The 6,595-nt window shown below is 40.2% G+C and overlaps 1 long non-coding RNA gene across 1 annotated transcript; it reads right to left on the bottom strand.

The window, feature by feature from the left end:
• Nucleotides 1–1,061: 1,061 nt before the first annotated feature.
• On the bottom strand, nucleotides 1,062–1,448 carry LOC122884750. Its single transcript, XR_006379960.1, has 2 exons — nucleotides 1,411–1,448; nucleotides 1,062–1,200 (listed from the first exon to the last, which is right to left on the bottom strand). It is a non-coding gene; the product is annotated as an uncharacterized LOC122884750 (long non-coding RNA).
• Between the last annotated feature and the right edge of the window lie 5,147 nt (nucleotides 1,449–6,595).

Here is a 6,595-nt window from a genome sequence, read left to right on the forward strand (position 1 = left end):
TTAATGATTGTCGGATGGTTGTCGGATGATTTTTCCGGGATGCCTGAGAAGATGAGGTTGTCACGCATTGAACAGGCTTGTAGGTTTAGAATAGTTTCTTTCATTTTTCAATTTATGCATTTGTTCGTTGAGTGATTTAATAGAGGTTTGTAATTCCTGGTGTTATTTTTTCCAGTGTTATGATGTGTTATGGGAAAATCCAGACTACTGCGAATGACTTTTACTTTCTTATGTAGTGATACTAGAAGATCCAGTTTTTTGTTTATGCTGGCCAGCAGACTAACCTCATTTTCCTTGTAGATTGTCAGTGTCTGTTGAAGAGTCTTTCTTTTCCCTTTTGGATGGGTTTCCTGAATCCAGATCCATGTTGTTTTACAGGTGGTAATAGTGGTCAATGAATGCTTCGAGATCCAGTAAGTCCTCCACAAGTTATTCTGTTTCGAGTTGGTAGTAGCAGATGGACTATGGATGTGATTTGAGCTGAAATATAGTTTTATTCCTTAGAATATACTTTGTTTTAGCTGTTGCTGTATTTCTTAGCAATAGGGTGCTGCCATGTTGGATCTCACCTCTGATCTCCGACTCAAGTGATACTCTCCTTACACTGCCATCCACCACCTACCCAGTCTCAGTCAATTTCTGTCTTTGGTACGTCTTTGTCTTGCTCTTTTTCATAATCATATGTCATTTGGACAGAACACTTGCAACATTATACCCTAACTAACTTCACATTTGATCTTGTAGTGAGTACAAATCAAACACAAATATGTTTTGAAGAAATGAAATAAAATAAATCATAATAGTGGACCTTGCAGGGTCAGTGTTTCCTCTAGTCTGATTAGAGTTTATTGTCATATTTCCAGTGATAAAGGAAGTATTCAGATCCTTTACTTAAGTAAAAGTACTAATACCACACTGTAAAAATACTCAATTACAAGTAAAGGTCCTGCCTTGAAAATGTTACTTACATAAAAGTATAATCAGGAAAATGTACTTAAAGTATTAAAGTAAAAGTACTCAATGTAGAAAAATGTCCCCTGTGACTGTTATACTATTATATATATATTACTCCCCTCGAGTTGAAGCAAAGGCTCAGGTCGTTCTTGATTTTTAACAGACATTTATTCGGACACGAGTCTTCAACATGTCTTGTACATGTTAGTCTTACAGCCCTTTTATGTCCCAACAATGCCGTCAGAACTATGAAAGGAAATAAGTAAAACTTAAATGAACCCTCTAAATGTGGTGTTTTACACATAATAATAAACGAAAAATACATACAAAATGAATAAATAAAATGCACATTCAACACATAACAAAATACACTTAATTGACTAATTATACATTAACACACGGTCACATAACACACGTTCACATACGGCAAAGCAATTAACACGATAAAATACATACCTCATTGGCCTCTCTAACTCAAGAGGAATAAACTTGGAGGGTTACAGTTTTTTCTTCTTTAAACAAAAAGATAATATAACTTCTTAGCACTTCTTATAGGTATAACTCTTGCAGACATGTCATGCGTACAGCACCTCGTGTGTTCTTCTGGCTCTTCTACATGTAGTGCACCGGAAAAAATATCCTGATAGCAGCAATTAAATAATTCCCTAGCGGAACAAAAGGAAATAGGTTCCCCCTTTTTCTATAGTTTTAGCTGAATAATATGAAATGAATTGACATGTATTAACAAAAAATATATTACTTACTTATTCTAATGATTATTTTGAAGATTTTAACTATTTATTGACCTTTTAACTATAAAGTGCATATTATGAACTACAATATATGAGAGTTGCCTCTGACGGCAGCTACAATATAATTTGATTATTATTACTCATGCATTAATATAAAAGCGGGATTTTACTGTCATTTTTAACTATTTTATATCAGACAGTAGCTAATGATTATTTTCATTATGGATTCATCTGCTGATTGATCTATTTTCTCCATTAATTGACTTATTGTCTGGTTTGTGAAGAGTCAGAAAATAGTGAGAGAGAAGCACAATGCAAATATCACCTAGAATTTTTAAAATAGTAATAATGAAATTGTAGTGGTAACATTAATATTAATAAATTAATAATAATAATAGGAATGACAGCTATAGGAATAATAATGGCAGTATTAGTAATAGGGCCAATAACAACAACTGTAGTAACAATTGTCGAACAGGAACACGGGGGCAGCAAGTGACCCACTACCACAGATCAAGTCTCTGCAGCTCCTGAGGCAGACATACCTGCTGAAAGCGACAGATGGAGAGAGGAGAGAAATCAGAAAGCACAGAACTACGGGAGAGAGAAGATGTTGAGTTAGTAACATGCAGTAATGGGATAAAAATGCATACAGATGGAGAGCGAGAGAAGGAAAGAGGAAAGAGGTGTATCATGGGAAGTCTTCTGGCAGTCTAGGCCTATGGCAGCAGAACTAAGGGATGGTTCAGGGCTCACCCAACCTAACTATAAGCTTTATTAAAGAGGAAAGTCTTAAGCCTACTGTTAAATGTGGAGATGGTGATCTGCCTCCCGAACCCAAATTGGGACCTCATTCCACAGGAGAGGAGCTTGATAACTGAAAGCTCTGGCTACCTATTTTTGGAGACTCTAGGAACCACAAATAGTCCTGCATTCTGGGAGGACACTAGTGCACACTAGGGAGGACACTAGTCGGGTAGTATGGTAATATGAGCTCTTAAAGATACGATGGTGCCTAACCATTAAGAGCCTTGTAGATGAGAAGGATTTTAAATTCTATTCTGGATTTTACAGGGAGCCAGTGCAGAGAAGCTAATATTGGAGAAATATGATCTCTTTTCCTAGTTCTTGTCAGTACATGTGCCGCAGCATTCTGGATCAACTGGAGAGACTTATCCGGGCAGCCTGATAATAAGGAATTGCAATAGTCCAACCTAGAAGTAACAAATGCATGCACTAGTTTTTCGGCATCATTTTGAGACCGGATGTGCCTGAATGTTGTGTAGGTGAAAGAAGGCAGACTATGTCTTTAGATAATGTGTCTCTGAGGTGTTTGGGGCCAAGTACAATAACTTAAGTTTTTTCAGAGTTTAACATCAGAAAATCGCAGGTCATCCAGGTTTTTATGTTCTTAAGGCATGCTTGAAGTTTAGCTAAATGGTTAGTTTCATCTGGCTTGATCGATAGATATAATTGCGTTTCATCCACATAACAATGAAAGTTTATGGATATTTCCTAGAGGAAGCATATATAAGGTGAATAGAATTGGTCCAAGCACAGAATCTTGTGGAACTCCGTGACTAACTTTGGCGTGCACAAAGGACTCATTGTTAACATGTACAAACTAAGATCGATCTGATAGATAGGATTTAAACCAGCTTAGTGTGGTTCCTGTAATGCCAATTACATGTTCCAGTCTCTGTAATAGGATGTGATGGTCAATGGTGTTGAATGCAGCACTAAGATCTAACAAGACAAGTACAGAGACAAGTCCATTGTCTGCTGCAATTAAAAGGTAATTTGTAATTTTCACCAGTGTTGTCTCTGTGCTATGATTGAAAATCCTCAAATAAGCTATTGTTATTTAGAAAGTCACACAACTGATTGGCGACTGCTTTCTCAAGGATCTTAGAGAGAAAGGGAAGGATAGATATAGGTCTATAGTTGGCAAAAATCTCTGGATCAAGAGTGGGCTTTTTAAGAAGGGGTTTAATTACAGCTACTTTAAAGGATTGTGGTACATAACCTGTTAATAAAGACAGAGTGATCGTATCCAGTAAAGAAGTGCTAACTAAGGGTAAAACATCTTTAAGCAGCCTAGTTCAGGCTGATGACTCCCCCCTCCCCCACCTGTAACCTCTGCTGTGTGCCTGACTACTGACCAGGTGAGAGGACAGCTGATGAAACTCCACTCAAACAAGGCTGCAGGCCCCGATGGCATTTGCCCCGGGGTGCTAAAAGCCTGTGCCCCCCAGCTATGTGGAGTCCTTCAACATGTCTTCAACCTGAGTCTTCAAAGGGTCCCTGTTCGGTGGAAGACATCTTGCCTCGTTCCTGTGCCGAAGACGCCACGTCCTAGTGGCTCCAAGGACTACAGACCAGTGGCACTCACCTCCCACATAATGAAGACCCTGGAGAGACTGGTGCTGGAACAGCTGCGGCCCATGGTCAGACCCCTCCTGGACCCCCTTCAGTTCGCCTACAAGCCCCGGCTGGGAGTTGAGGATGCCATCATCTTCCTGCTGAATCGCATCCACACCCACCTGGACAAGCCGGGTGCCCTGCTGGATGAGAAGCTGGCAGTGATGCAGGTCGATGCGCCCCTCGTGTCCTGGAGTGTTGACTACCTGACAGGCAGACCACAGCATGTGCATCTGTAGCACTGTGTGTTGGACAGCGTGGTCAGCAACACTGGGGCCCCTCAGGGGACTGTCCCTTCCTCTTCACCATCTACACCACAGACTTCAGCTACCACACAGAGTCCTGCCACCTTCAGAAGTTTTCTGATGACTCTGCTGTGGTGGGATGTATCAGCAGTGGTGATGAGACTGAGTACAGGGCTGTGGTGGCTGTGGGATTTGTTGGGTGTCTGTAATTAATATAGATAATTAATACGGTGTAGTCCCTCATTCGTCCAGGAGTGTTCTATCGTAGAAAAGGTTTCGTAGTCAATTGTCGTAGTCAATTGAGAATGACTTCCGGATGGGAGCCGAAACGTCTTGATTCTGAAAACAGTGTCCAGATGACTACGACTGAAACCTTTTCTACGATAGATAATTAATATATAAGAGTATGGTCTAGACCTGCTCTATAGAAAAAGTGCAATGAGATAACTTCTGTTATGAATTGGCGCTATATAAATAAAATTTAATTTAATTTAATTGGTGGGGAACTTTGTCTCATGGTGTGAGCAGAACCATCTGCACTTCAATGCGACAAAGTCTAAGGAGCTGGTTGTAGACCTACAAAGGGCCAAGGCACCAGTGACCCCGGTTTCCATCCAGCGGGTCAGCATGGACATTGTACAGGATCACAAGTACCTGGGAGTACATATGGACAATAAACTGGACTGGGCTAAGAACATTCAAGCTCTTTACAGGAAGGGCCAGAGCCGCCTCTATTTGCTGGACAATGCTGAAGATGTTTTATGAGTCTGTGGTGGCCAGTGCTATCCTGTATGCTGTTGCATGCTGGGGCAGCAGGCTGAGGGTAGCGGACGCCAACAGACTCAACAAACTGATCCGTAAGGCCAGTGACATTGTGGGGGTGGAGCTGGACTCTCTGGCGGTGGTGTCAGAGAGGAGGGTGCTGGCCAAACTACATGCCATCTTGGACAGTTTCTCCCACCCACTCCATGACATGCTGGTCAAACAAAGGAGTACCTTCAGTGGAAGACTCATCCCCCCAAAAAGCACCACAGAGCGCCACAAGAAGTCATTCCTGCCTGTGGCCATCAAACTCTAACTCCTCCATGTGTTAGTATTAGTGTTAGTCTATATGACCCTAAGTCATTAAACTGGACATTGATCATTAACATCGCTGCAATACTTGACATAATTGTGCTATATTCTGTGTTAATACTGCTGTGCAACATACTCTTCTCAGTTTAAAATTCCCTATTTGATATTTATTCATACTTCTATTACTACTGTGCAATATCCACATCTCATTCTAATCTTAATAGGCTACACTTAACTTGACGGTTCATGCACTATTACTTACTACTTGTGTTATTACAGTGTATTATTATACCGTACATACTTATCGTCAACCGGTAAATCCACTTTGTAGTTTACACTTTAATTTTATACTTATACCCACTTTGTACTTAATTTATCTGACCTGTATTATATTTGCTTAGTACTTCTGTGTGCACTGACGTGATAGTGAGCTGCTGTAACAAAAGAGTTTCCCCTCGGGGATCAATAAAGTATTTCTGATTCTGATAGTTGTAATGGGGTCTAAGAGACAGGTTGATGGCTTAGATGAATTAATCATCAAAGTTAGTTGAAGAAGGTCGAAAGGAGCAAAGCAGTAAAAATATATATCAGGTTTACAGTTGTTTCTAAGGTTCCTGTGTTTGAAGATAAATCGGTACCGGTTGATTGCAGGACATGATGAATTTTTTCTCTAATAGTAAAAATGTTATTACTATAGAACTCATGAAGTCGTTACTACTGAGGGCTATAGAAATTCATGGCTCAATAGAGCTGTGACTCTCTGTCAGCCTGGCTACAGTGCTGAAAAGAAACCTGGGGTTGTTTTTATTTTCTTTCTTTAATGATGAGTAGTAGGCTGCTCTGGCATTACGGAGGGCATTCCTATATGTTTTAAGACTATCTTTCCAGACTAAACAAGATTCTTCCAGGTTGTTGGAATGCCATTTCCTTTCAAGTTTTCGTGATGTTTGCTTTAATTTGCGGGTTTGGGGGTTATACCATGGAGCTAAACTTCTTTGTTTTATTATCTTCTTTTTTAGAGGGGCGATAGAATCGAGTGTCGTTCGCAGTGAGCCTGCAGCACTATCAACAAGATGGTCAGTTTTGAAGGGGCTGCGATTTGCTCTGTTATATTGAGACATAACTTTGAATGAAATGCAAATGGGATCG

The sequence above is a fragment of the Siniperca chuatsi genome, linkage group LG11, assembly GCF_020085105.1.
Source record: "Siniperca chuatsi isolate FFG_IHB_CAS linkage group LG11, ASM2008510v1, whole genome shotgun sequence".
In the NCBI taxonomy this organism is placed as follows: domain Eukaryota; kingdom Metazoa; phylum Chordata; class Actinopteri; order Centrarchiformes; family Sinipercidae; genus Siniperca; species Siniperca chuatsi.